The sequence below is a fragment of the Saccopteryx bilineata genome, chromosome 3 (genome assembly GCF_036850765.1).
Source record: "Saccopteryx bilineata isolate mSacBil1 chromosome 3, mSacBil1_pri_phased_curated, whole genome shotgun sequence".
NCBI classification, from domain to species: Eukaryota; Metazoa; Chordata; class Mammalia; order Chiroptera; family Emballonuridae; genus Saccopteryx; species Saccopteryx bilineata.
This window is the reverse complement of record NC_089492.1, coordinates 145915929-145929920: the sequence shown is the minus strand read 5'-3', so window position 1 is coordinate 145929920 and position 13992 is coordinate 145915929. Positions and strand designations below refer to the sequence as shown.

The 13992-nt window shown below is 36.9% G+C and overlaps 1 protein-coding gene across 12 annotated transcripts in view; it reads left to right on the top strand.

The window, feature by feature from the left end:
• REEP1 (receptor accessory protein 1) overlaps positions 1–13992 on the top strand; it is a 137285-nt gene that overhangs the window by 14913 nt on the left and 108380 nt on the right. The window lies entirely within an intron of this gene.

The window sequence follows — 13992 nt, the reverse complement described above, 5'->3', positions numbered from 1 at the left end:
AGTGGAAAATTGTATTAGTTTATCATTTACCGAATTTGCCTTCCTAGATAAACCCAATTTGGTCATATATTTGTTTTTGTTTTGTTGTTGTTGGAACAATCCTAAATTTAATTTGTTAACATTTAGGTATTTTTAAAAGCTGTGTTTGTGAGGAGCATTGAATGTACTGTCTTTGTCTGGTTTTTGTATCAAGATTATGCTCATCTAATAAACTAAGTTGGGGTGTATCCTTTTTTCCTGTACTACTCTGGAATAGTTTGTGTAAAATGGGATTTCTTTCTTGCATGTAAACCAGATTAATTTGGCGAGGAAATAAAGCATCAAGGCCAGGTGCTTTTTCTGGGGGAAGATTTTAAACTACTGATTTGATTTCTTTAATGGTTATATATTTTCTCTGTTTTCTTAAGTCAATATAAGCTTAGGAGTTCATTTATAATATCTTAGTAATTTTTCAAATTTGTTGGGTTCCTTATTAAATCATTTACATCCAAGTACACAATTTTTATATTAAGGATTCATGTTTAAAACTCTTGTAAAGTTAATGTCTTTCACTCAGATATATCAAATGTCAGTGAAAGACCAGTGTGACTTCATTAGATACGTTTAGTGTATTTAGAATGTGTAAGTTTGTGCTTTGAACTATATGTACTTAAATAGTGTAAAATTGCATCATTAAAAAATGTTGTTGATAGTTGTAACATTGTTTCTGCACCTCATTTCTTCTGCTCTCATTTTAGCACTCTTATTAAATGTGTGTTCTTACTCTGTCTTCCATCTCTCTTCATTTTTTATATCTGATTTCTTTTTGTGTTTCTACTGTATTATAGTCATAATTTTCATGTCTGTCTCATTGGCTATGTCTAATCAGCTGCTGAAAATAGTCACTGATTTTAAATTTTCAATTATATTTTATAAATTTTATTTAATTCTGTTCTAAAGTTGGTCATATTTTATGGTCTCTGTTCCATCCACATATTTTTAATTAACTCTTATTCTTGTAACATATTAAATATTTACTTTATATTCTGAGTCTGATAATTCTAGTATCTAAACTCTTTGTTGTTGTTTTTTTTATTAAATTTAATGCAGTGCCATTGATAAATCAGGGTACATATGTTGAGAGAAAACATCTCTAGATTATTTTGACATTTGATTGTGCTGTATACCCCTCCCCCAAAGTTAAATTGTCTTCTGTCACCTTCTATCTGGTTTTCTTTGTGCCCCTCCCCTCCCCAACCCCTCTCTCCTTCTTCACCCCCTCCCCCCTCCCCCCACCCCCACACCTGTTGCCATCACATTCTTGTTCATGTCTCTGAGTCTCATTTTTATGTCCCTTCTATGTATGGATTCATCTTAGTTTTTTTTCTGATTTACTTATTTCACTCTGTATAATGTTGTCAAGGTCCATCCATGTTATTGTAAATGATCCGATGTCATCATTTCTTATGGCTGAGCAGTATTCCATAATATATATGTACCAAAGCTCTTTAATCCACTCATCCTCTGACGGACACTTGGGCTGTTTCCAGATGTTCGCTATTGTGAACAATGCTGCCACAAACATGGGGGTGCATTTCTCCTTTTCGAGCCGTTCTATGGTGTCCTTGGGGTATATTCCTAAAAGTGGGATAGCTGGGTCAAAAGGCAGTTCGATTTTCAGTTTTTTGAGGAATCTCCATACTGTTTTCCACGGTGGCTGCACCAGTCTGCATTCCCACCAGCAGTGTAGGAGGGTTCCCTTTTCTCCACATCCTCGCCAGCACTTATTCTGTGTTGTTTTGTTGATAAGCGCCATTCTGACTGGTGTGAGGTGATATCTCATTGTGGTTTTAATTTGCATTTCTCTAATGATTAGTGATGTTGAGCATTTTTTCATATGCCTATTGGTCATCTGTATGTCCTCTTTGGAGAAGTGTCTATTCATTTCTTTTGCCCATTTTTGGATTGGGTTGTTTGTCTTCCTGGTGTTGAGTTTTACAAGTTCTTTATAAATTTTGGTTATTAATCCCTTATCAGATGTATTGTCGAATATGTTCTCCCATTGTGTAGTTTGTCTTTTTATTCTGTTCTTGTTGTCTTTAGCTGTGCAAAAGCTTTTTAGTTTGATATACTCCCATTTGTTTATCTTGTCTTTTATTTCACTTCCCCGTGGAGATAAATCAGCAAATATATTGCTCCGAGAGATGTCCGAGAGCTTACTGCCTATGTTTTCTTCTATGATGCTTATGGTTTCACGGCCTACATTTAAGTCTTTTATCCATTTTGAGTTTATTTTTGTGAGTGGTGTAAGCTGGTGATCTATTCAATAGTTTCATTTTTTTGCAGGTAGCTGTCCAATTTTCCCAACACCATTTGTTGAAGAGGCTGTCTTTACTCCATTGTATTTCCTTACCTCCTTTGTCAAATATCAGTTGTCCATAGAACTGTGGGTTTATTTCTGGGTTCTCTATTCTGTTCCATTGCTCTATATGCCTGTTCTTATGCCAGTACCAGGCTGTTTTGAGTACAACGGCCTTGTAGTATAACTTGATATCAGGAAGTGTGATACCTCCCACTTTATTCTTTTTTTTTAAGATTGCTGAGGCTATTCGTGTCCTCTTTTGGTTCCATATAAATTTTTGGAATATGTGTTCTATATCTCTGAAGTATGTCATTGGTATTTTAATTGGTATTGCATTGAATTTATAGATTGCTTTGGGTAATATAGACATTTTAATGATGTTTATTCTTCCTAACCATGAGCACGGTATATGCTTCCACCTGTTTGTATCTTCCTTGATTTCTTTTATCAATGCTTTGTAATTTTCCAAGTACAAGTCTTTAGTCTCCTTGGTTAAGTTTATTCCTAGGTACTTTATTTTTTTTATTGTAATTGTGAAGGGGATTGTTTCCTTAATTTCTCTTTCTGACTGTTCATTGTTGGTATATAAAAATGCCTCTGATTTCTGAGTATTGATTTTATATCCTGCCACTTTGCTGAATTCATTTATCAGGTCCAGTAGCTTTTTGACTGAGACTTTAGGGTTTTCTATATACAATATCATATCATCTGCAAATAATGATAGTTTTACTTCTTCTTTTCCAACTTGAATGCCTTTTATTTCTTCTTCTTGTCTGATTGCTGTGGCTAGGACTTCCAAGACCATGTTAAATAAGAGTGGTGAAAGGGGGCACCCCTGCCTTATTCCTGATCTTAAGGGGATTGCTTTTAATTTTTGCCCATTGAATATGATGTTGGCTGTGGGTTTCTCATAGATGGCTTTTATCATGTTGAGGTATGTTCCCTGTATTCCCACTTTGCTGAGAGTTTTGATCATGAATGGGTGCTGGATTTTATCAAATGCTTTTTCTGCATCTATTGAAATTATCATATGGTTTTTCTCCTTCTTTTTGTTTATGTGATGAATCACATTGATTGATTTACGAATATTGTACCAGCTTTGCCTCCCCAGAATAAATCCCACTTGATCATGGTGTATGATTTTTTTCATATATTGTTGGATCCGGTTTGCTAATATTTTGTTGAGGATTTTAGCATCTATATTCATCAGAGATATTGGCCTATAATTTTTTTTCTTTGTGTTGTCTTTGCCTGGTTTTGGAATCAGAATTATGCTCGCCTCATAAAAGGAGCTTGGAAGTCTTCCTTCCTCTTGAATTTTTTGAAATAGTTTGAGAAGGATAGGAGTTACTTCTTCTTTGAATATTTGGTAGAATTCCATTGTGAAGCCATCGGGCCCCAGACTTTTCTTTGTTGGGAGTTTTTTGATAACTGTTTCAATCTCATTTGTTGTAATCGGTCTGTTTAGGTTTTCTGATTCTTCCAGATTGATTTTTGGAAGATTGTATGTTTCAAGGAATTTGTCCATTTCATCTAGGTTGTCTAGTTTTTTGGCATATAGTTCTTCATAGTATTTTCCTTCAATATTTTGTATTTCTGTTGTGTCAGTTGTTATTTCTCCTCCCTCATTTCTAATTTTATTTATTTGAGTCCTCTCTCTCTTTTTCTTGGTGAGTCTACTTAAAGGTTCATCAATCTTGTTTACCTTTTCAAAGAACCAGCTCCTAGTTTCATTGATCCTCTGTATTGTTTCTTTAGCCTCTATGTCATTTATTTCTGCTCTGATCTTTATTATTTCCTTCCTTCTACTACATTTGGGCTTTACTTGCTGTTCTTTTTCTAATTCTTTTAGATGCAGGGTTAAGTTGTTTATTTGAGCTTTTTCTAGCTTCTGAAAGTGTGCCTGTAGTGCTATGAACTTCCCTCTCAGCACTGCTTTCGCTGTGTCCCATAAATTTTGAGTTGTTGTATGCTCATTGTCATTCGATTCTAGGAATTTTTTTATTTCTTCTTTGATCTCATTCTTAATCCATTCATTATTTAACACCCTGCTATTTAGTTTCCATGTGTTTGAGAATTTTTTAGCTTTTCTGCTGTGATTCATTTCTAGTTTCATGCCGTTGTGATCGGAGAAAGTGCTTGATATGCTTTCAGTCTTCTAAATTTGTTGAGAGCACTTTTGTGCCCTAACATGTGGTCTATCCTAGAGAATATATTATTCTTACCTTGGTATACCGTCCCCAACTATTTCACCATAAATGTACATATTTCCCTCTTGTATAAACATCTGAAAGTAGGTTGCAGATATCTTGTTACTTCACTCCTAATACTTAAGCATGTCACTCAAGGACAAGATTATACCAGTGGTTTTCAAACTTGTTGGTTCCAGGACCCCTTTATAGTCTAAATATATTAAAGATCCCAAAAAAATTTTGTTTATGTGGCTTAATATCTTTCAACACTTACCCTATTAAAAATAAAAATGGGGCCTGACCTGTGGTGGTGCAGTGGATAAAGCGTTGACCTGGAAATGCTGAGGTCATCGGTTCAAAACCCTGGGCTTGCCTGGTCAAGGCACATATGGGAGTTGATGCTTCCAGCTCCTCCCCCCCTTCTGTCTCTCCTCTGTCTCTCCCTTTCCTCTCTAAAATGAATTTAAAAAAATAGGGACATTTTGAAATATATATCTGTTGATTAATTTAAAATAACAATAAAAACTCTTTACATGTGGAAATAAATACCATATATTTTACTAAAAATAAAAACATTTTACAGAACAAAATAGTAAGAAGAGGGCATCATACATTTTTGCAAGTCTCTTTTATTTCAAGATTAATTGTAATGTGGAGTCTGAAACCTAATTAATAAAGTTTGATCCGTCTTACACTTTGAATGGATCTTTTATCCATGTATGATTTTGTAGCATCAATGCATTGGTCATTTGGAAATAATTGGTTCTTCACCAAATTAAACACAAATCTTCTAAATGTTTATACATTTCATTACACAGTATCCAAAACTCCCATTCATTAATATTGCCATCACTTATAAGTGTTGGAACCCTGTTGAGTTCATAGTGGTGAATACCGATTTTCCAAAATTCTAATCTTTGCTTATGGTCTCAAATTTTGTCTTTGGAAACAAACACTATTTGCTTTTCTTGAATTAATGTCCTCATTTCATTTATTTTCTAGAAAATGCTTGCCAGATACCCAGGTTTGAATAACCATATTTGACATTCATTTAAGTAAGAGTAGTGTTGCATAAAAAAAAAGTGAATAATCAGCACACAACTCAACACAATAGATTTTCCTCAAGACAACCTTCATACTTCAGTGTGCAGCGGCACTTTATGCGTACTTCCCATTTTATCACAGAATATTAAAAACACTGGCATGAAAGGTTGATTTTAATAAAATTGATGATTTTTTACTGCACCATCAGTGCCATTCTTAAATGAAACAGGCATTTCTCCTACTGCAAGAATACAGTGACTACTGGTGAGTTTAGTTCCATAGCCTTGATTTGTACAAAGGCACAGCAGCCTTAACCTCATTATTTTTGCACTATTAGTACAAATTCAACACAGTGAAAAAGACAAATGTCTTAGTATTATTACTATTAAAATTGTTTTTAACCTCATGGACCCTCTTCAAAGGTTCCAGGAAATCCCTGAAAGGGTTTTGGGTCTCCAAGGAGTCCGTGAATCATATTTTGAGAACCACATACTCTTCTGTACGATCAAGAACCATTACCTCACCTAAGAAAATCAACTCTCATTCAACCACTTCAACCTGTGGTCCACAGTCAAATGAACCACAAATTTAGAAAAGATCTTTTACTGTTTTTCTTTTCTGTTTGTTTTTATTTGGATCCGGTTAAAGTTCACACATTGGATTTGGCTGTTATGTCTTTTGACCATTCTAGAACAGCCTCGCTCCTGCCCCTGACTTTATGAAGAGTCTAGGCTATCTGTGATGCAGAATGTTCGGAATTTGTCAGACTTGTCTTTATGATTAGTTTCAGATCAAGCATTATGCTGCCTTTTGTCAGGAGAACAAAATGTCAGGCTGTCCTATAATTGGAAATATTAAACTTGACCACTGGGTTAAAGGTTTACAATTTCTTGAAATCTAGAATTTTTAGTTTAAATGGGAGAGTAATTTGGACTCTTGTCTGATACTGTTGGAAACCATGATCTCCTTTTGATTCTTCCTTTATGAAATTTTTAAGTATTTTATATATCAGTTAGAATGCTTTGGTTCCAAGAAAAAAAAAAAACCTACAGCTCATGTCCTGTTCCCCCGAGCTGAAACAAAAAGTTAAGTCTATTTTACTATAATACAACTAAGTTCTTTGTTGACACATCTATACCCTATGTCTCATGTTGTAACTGGCAGTTTGTATACATTTTTTCACTTAGTATGATTTGCATTTTACAGGTGAGCGAAATGAGTTTAGAAAGGTTAAGGAACTAAGGGACTTCTTGCCCAACTCTTAAATGTTAGAGCTGTCGGGTCTGCCTGATTGCACAGCCTTGGCTCTGTCTTTGAGTGTTGCTGAGTCCCCAGTCACCATGCAAGGATCGTTAACCGTGGAAAGCAGTGAGACAGTAAGGGTCCAGTGCTTCTGCAAGCAATAAGGCTCATGAAATTTCAAAAGTTCTGTGGTCTGGATAGGCTGCGTGAAAGAGGAGTAAATGGTCTTCTAACTGCAGTTTGGACTTCCTGCGGCAGGGAGGGAGACATGTTCCTGGCAGCATGAGGTTAGGTGGAAGGGCGAGAATGTGCCAGTTGTATGTGAAGGACCAGATGAGCTTGAGTTGAGAATTAATATAGTGCCGTCTTGGGACTTCAGGTGAGAAAGGTAGATCTCAGGTCAAGTCAAGTCACAGAGATTTGATTTTAGGCAAGGGTGAACCAATGAAGGTTTTTATATGGGATACCAATGTGAAAGCAGTGCATTGATGAACGGTTTAAAGTAACAGGTATGGAACCAATCTTGGCAGGAGGAATGGAAAGAAAGGACTGAATTAGTAAATCAGTAGAATAGAAATAATTGATACGACCTTGAATTGCACATGTGTAGACTTGGAAGGAATTTTGAAATCATCTAATTTCATCTTATCCTGGTGCCAAGGAGGGACTCCTTTGGTAAGATCTGTGACAGCTGTGCACGGAGTCTCACTTCCGTGTAGGGTAGCAGAACCGTTTATTATATTGCTGTTAGTTTCTAAAACCAACTGAAAAGGTGAGAGTTACTCAGCCTCTGCACTGGGGTCCACCCAAAACTCATCATGGTCACCAGAGAACTCAGAATGTGACCTTCTTTGGGAATATGGTCTTTGCAAATGTAATCAAGTAATAACTAGTTTATACCAAATTAGGGTTGACTCCAATCCAGTGGCTGTGTCCTTATAAGAAGAAGGAAATTTGGACACACACTGAGACATGCAGGGAAATACCATGTGACAGTTGAGGCATTTTGGAATGATGTCGCTACCGGCCAAGGAACACCAAGGATTTCTGGAAATCACTAGAAACTAGAAAAAGGCAAGAAAGATTCTCCCTTAGAGCCTTTAGAGGGAGCATGGTCCCTCCAAATCACACATTGTTTCCTTGAAATCACACATTGATTTCACATTTTTAGCCTCTAGTACTGTGAGAGGATAAGTTTGTTGTTTTAAGCCATCAAGTTTGTGGTATTTTGTTGCCACAGCCCCAGGAAACTAATACAGTTCCCATTATCTTGAAAAATTCCTGTAAGGAAATAAGGCTGCCGGCATGATTTGTGCTTAGAGAATCTGTGCAGGCTCAGATTATTGTCTTTTTCCTTTCTAACACTCACAATATTTATTAATTCTCTCTAGAATTTTGCATTATGTTCAGGGCCCTCCAAATATAGTTCTTTTTAATTTTTTTCTTTATTTTTCAATTACAACTGACATTCTATATTAAATGTTATTAAATTTATTGAGTGACATTGGTTAATAAGATTATGCAAGTTTCAATTGTATAATTCTATAATACATCATCTGCATATTGCATTGTGTGTTCACCAGCCAAAGTCAAGTCTCCTTCTGTCACCATGTATTTGACCCTCTTTACCCTCTTGTATCTCTACCCCTTCCTCTCTGGTAACTAACATACTGTCGTCTGTGTGAACTTTTTGTTTGTTTATTCATTTGTTGCTTTCTTTTTCATATCCCACATATGAATGAAATCATATGGTTCTTGTCTTTTTCCATCTGACTTATTTTGCTTAATATGATAGTCTTAACATCCAACTATCTTGTTGCAAATGGCAGTATTTTATCCTTTCTTATTGCTATGTTGTGTTCCACTCTATATATGTACCACTTCTTTATCCAGTCATCCATTGAAAGACATTTAGGTTGTTTCCTGTATTGGCCACCATGAATAATGCTGCAGTGAACATAGAGGTGCATGTCCTAACAAGTAAATATTTTTAAATTTTTCTGGTAGATAACAAGAAGACAGATTGCCAGGTCATATGGTTCTTAAGTTTTTGATGAATGTCTGTACTGTTTTCCATAGTAGTTGAACCAGTTTACATTCCCACCAGTAGTGTATGAGAATTATTTTTCCCCCACGAGCTCTAAAAAACTTGTTACTTCTTGTCTTCTTGATAATAGCCATTTTAATAGGTCTAAGGTGGTATATCATGTGGTTTTGATTTGCATTTCCCTTATAGTTAGTGAAGTTGAGTATCTTCGCATACATCTGTTGGCCATTTGTATGTGTCTGTTCAGTTTTACTACTCATTTTTAATTGGATTGTTGTTTTTTGTGTGTTCTATATATTTTGGGTTTTAGCCCTTTATGAGAGGAGATGTTTGCAAATATCTTCTCCCATTTGGTTTGTTGCCTTTTTGTTTTGTTGATAGTTTATTTTGCTGTGCAAAAGCTTTATAGTTTAATAGTCTCGTTCATTTATTTTTACTTTTACTTTTTGTGCTTTTGGGGTCAAGTTAATAAAATCCTCTCAAAGACCAAAGTTCATAAGTTTATTATCTATATTTTCTTCTAATTTTATTGTTTCAGGTCTTACATTTAGGTCTTTGATTTCTTTGTGTGCGTGTGTGTGTGTGTGCGTGCGCGTGTGCGCCAGAGACGGAGAGACAGAGAGAGGGACAGGTAGGGACAGACAGACAGGGAGAGAGATGATAAGCATCAATTCTTCGTTGCACCACCTTAGTTATTCATTGATTGCTTTCTCATATGTGCCTTTACCTGGAGGCTACTGTAGACCGAGTGATCCCTTGCTCAAGCCGGCAACCTCGGGCTCAAGCTGGTGAGCCTTGCTCAACCCAGATGAGCCCACGTTCAAGCTGGAGACCTCGGGGTTTTGAACCTGGGTCTTCTGCATCCCAGTCCAATGCTGTATCCACTGCACCACCACCTAATCAGGCAGGTCTTTGATTTCTTTTGAGTTAATTTTTTGTGTATGCTGACAAATAGTATAATTTCATTATTTTTTATATGGCTTTCCAATTTTCCCAGCACCATTTATTGAAGAGACATTCTTTTCTTCAATGTATGTTTTTGGCTTTTTTGTCAAAAATTATTTGCCCATATATATCTGGGTTTATTTCCGGGCTTCAATTCTATTCCATTAGTCTGTGTGTCTGCTTTTCTGCCAACCATGCTGTTTTGATTATTGTTGCTTTGTATAGTATAATTTGATATTCTCAGCTTTGTTGGGGTTTTTTTTCTCCCTAAGGATTGCTTTTGCTATTTGGGGTCTTTTGTGGCTCAGTACAAATCTGTTGATTTTTTTTTTTTTTTTGGTTCTGTTTATTTGAAAAATCCCATTGGGAATTGTATTAAATCTGTATATTGCTTTGCCTGATATGGCCATTTGAACTATGTTGACTCTTCCAGTCCTTGAACATGGAATATCTTTCCATTTCTTTGTTTCCTCTTCAATTTTTTTTTCTTTTCCCTTTTTACAGAGACAGAGAGTCAGAGAGAGGGATAGACAGGGACAGACAGAGAGGAATGGAGAGAGATGAGAAGCATTAATTACCAGTTTTTTGTTGTGACTCCTTAGTTGTTCATTGATTGCTTTCTCATATGTGCTTTGACCGTGGGCCTTCAGCAGACCGAGTAACCCCTTGCTCGAGCCAGCGACCTTGGGTCCAAGCTGGTGAGCTTTTGCTCAAACCAGATGAGCCTGCACTCAAGCTGGGGACCTCGGGGTCTCGAACCTGGGTCCTCCACATCCCAGTCTGACGCTCTATCCATTGCGCCACCGTCCGGTCAGGCTTCAGTTTTTTTTTATTATTAATATTTCCTTCTTTTCCAAGTGAAAGGAGTGGAGACAGAGAAACAGACTCCCTCATGCAACCCTAACAGGGATCTACCCAATAACCCTCATCTGGAGTCAATGCTCTGCCTATCTGGGGCCATGCCTGCAACCGAGCTGTTTTTAGCAACTGAGGCAGAAGCTCCACAGAGCCATCCTCAGCACCCAGAGCTGATGCACTCAAATGAATCAAGCCATGGCTGTGGGAGGGGAAGAGAGAGAGAGAGACAGAGAGAGAGACAGAGAGAGAGAAGGGGAGCAGGAAGGGTGGAGAAGCAGATGGTGCCTCTCCTGTGTTCTCTGACTAGGAATCAAACCTGGGACATCCACACACCGGGCTGATGCTCTACCACTGAGCCAACCGGCCAGGGCAAATTTCTTTTAATAATGTCTTGTAATTTTCAGTATATAGGTCCTTTGTGTCCTTTGTTAATTTTATTCTTTTGGCTGCAGTTACAAAAGGAGTTGTTTTTTTTTCATTTCTTTTTCTGAAATTTCATTGTTAGTATACAAGAACATAATGGATTTTTGTACATTAACTTGTACCCTGCAACTTTACTGTATTTGTTTATTATTTCTATAGGTTTTTTGGTGGAGTCTTTAGGGTTTTCTATATAAAGAATCATGTCATCTCTAAAAAGTGACAATTTTATTTCCTCATTCCCAAGTTGGATGCCTTCTATTTCTTTCTCTTGTGTTATAGCTCTGGCTAGGACTTCTAGTACTAGGGTGAGAGTGGACACCCTTGTTTTGTTCCTGATTTTAAAGGAAAAAATTTCAGTTTTTCACCATTGAGTATGGTATTAGCTGAGGGCTTTTCATATATGGCTTTTATTATGTTGAAGTAATTTTCTCCTATACCCATTTTATTGAGTGTTTTAATCATAAATGGAAGTTGTATCTTGTAAAATGCTTTTTCTGTGTCTATTGATATGATCATATGATTTTTATCCTTCATTTTGTTAATGTGGTATATCACTTTGATCAATTTGCATCTGTTGAACTATCCTTGTACCCCTGGAATGAAACCATTTGATCAAGATGTGTTATCTTTTTAATGTACTGTATCTGATTGCTAGTATTCTGTTTAAGATTTTTACATCTATATTCACCAGAGATATTGGTCTGTAATTTTGTTTGTGTGTATTGTCCTTGCCAGGTTTTGGTATTAAGGTAATGTTAGCCTTATTATGAGTTAGAAAGTATTACCTCTTCTTCAATCCTTTGGAAGAGTTTTAGAAAAATAAGTATTAGATTTTCTTTGACTGTTTGGTAGAACTTACCACCGAAGCCATCTGGTCATGGACTTTTCCTTTATGGGAAATGTTTGATGATTGTTGTCTAGGAAGGCTATATATATCTAAGAAGTTATGCATTTCTACTAGGTTATTGAATTTGGTGGCATGCAGTCTTCTTAGATTTCTTTTATATTTGTATTCCTTTGAATTTCTGTAGTATCCATTGTAACTTTTCTTACACTTATGTTTTGTCTAAGTCTTTTTTTTCCCTTAGTGAGTGTAGCCAAAGGGTTGTCAATTTATTTATCTTTTCAAAGAACTAGCTCTTTGTTGTATTAATTTTTTCTGTTGTCTTTTTGTTCTCTATTTTGTTCAATTCTTCTCTAATTTTTATTATTTCCATACTTCTGTTGACTTAGGGCTTAAGTTTTTCTTCTTTTTCTAGTGTTCAAGGTGAAATATTAGATTGTTTATTTGAGATTTTTCTTGTTTCTTGAGGTAGGCTATAATGATATAAATTATACATGCTATCTATAGATTGCTTTAGGAGATATAGACATTTTAACAATATTAATTCCTCTTATTCATGAGCATAGTATATGCTTTCAATTAATATATCTTCAGTTGTTTTCCTCAATATCTTATAGTTTTTTGAGTATAGATCTTTTACTTCCTTGGTTAAATTTATTCCTAGGTATTATTTTATGTGATTTTAGGTGGAATTCTTTTCTTAATTTCTCTTTCTGATAGTTCTTATTGGTGTATAAGAATGCAGCCAGTTTCTGAATATTTTGTATCCTGCTACTTTACTGAATTCACTTATTAATTGTAACATTTTTTGGTGGAATATTAGTGTTCTCTATATATAGTATCATGTCATCTGCCATTATGTAGTTCTAAGTGACTTTATTTTTTATTGATTCCCATGACCATGACTGCATATGTTATGAGCTTTCCATACTTTGACTTGAGTTGTTGCTACGCCCCTCTCAAGCTATATCCCATCCATCTTTTTCTTTTTCTTAAGTGAGAAGCGGGGAGGCAGAGTGACAGACTCCCACATGTGTCCTGACCAGGATCCTCTCGGCAAGCCCCCTACCCGGCAATGCTCTGCTCATCCAGGGCCATTGCTCTGTTGCTTGGCAACCGAGCTATTTTAGTGCCTAAGGTGAGGCTGTGGAGCCATCCTCAGCACCCAGGGCCAACTTACTCAAACTGAGCCGTGGCTGTGGGAGGAGAAAAGAGAGAGAAAGGAAAGGGGGAAGGGTGGAGAAGTAGTTGGTCACTTCTCCTGTGTGCCCTGACCAGGAATTGAACCTGGGACATAAACACACTGGGCCAACGCTCTACCACTTAGCCACTAGCCAGGGCCAAAAAATAAATAAATGAAGACTCAGCTTTGCCCTCATATGCATGTCTGTCTGTCTATCTCTTTCAGCATAAAATGCTGTCTCTATTTCTCTGTGTTCCATTCTCCTTTCTCTCTCTGCAAACATCATTTCTGCTGTAGTGAGCATTTGGCCAGATGTGACCACCCCATAGCTGCTAGTTTAGTCTTCGTTTTCAGTAACCTGCGAACTTTTCAGCCCTGATTCTAAATTCCTGGGTGGGAGGTCTGAGAGGCCCATGTTGGGCTCAGCATTGAGCAAATAAGTTCTAGCAGGAGGCAGGGTTCTTGGTACACACCCTGGGGTGGGGCTGGTGGTCCGCATGAGAGAGGGGAATGGTGGCGTGGCTGTGCCAAACTCTGTTCCACAGTGTACCGTTTTCATCTTCAGTTGTGTGATCTGTGGGGAAAATGGTTTGCTTTCTTTTATAATGAACTTAGCAGAGGCCTCCAGCAATGATGTGGCTGCTTTCAGAGGGAGGCCTGAAGAGTCCCGGGGGTGTTTGTGTGCACTAATTATTAGAAACTCTTGTTGTTGGGGATGAGTTTATTGGTACAGAGAGGGTGGATGTGATTCTTTTTTTGGTGTGTGTGTATGGGGGTGGTGACTAGAGAGTCTTTAAAGTCATTCCTCCTACCCTGAGAGTTTGTGGTCACAAATGAGACAAGAGTGTGGGCATCCAGGCCTAAAGGACAGGT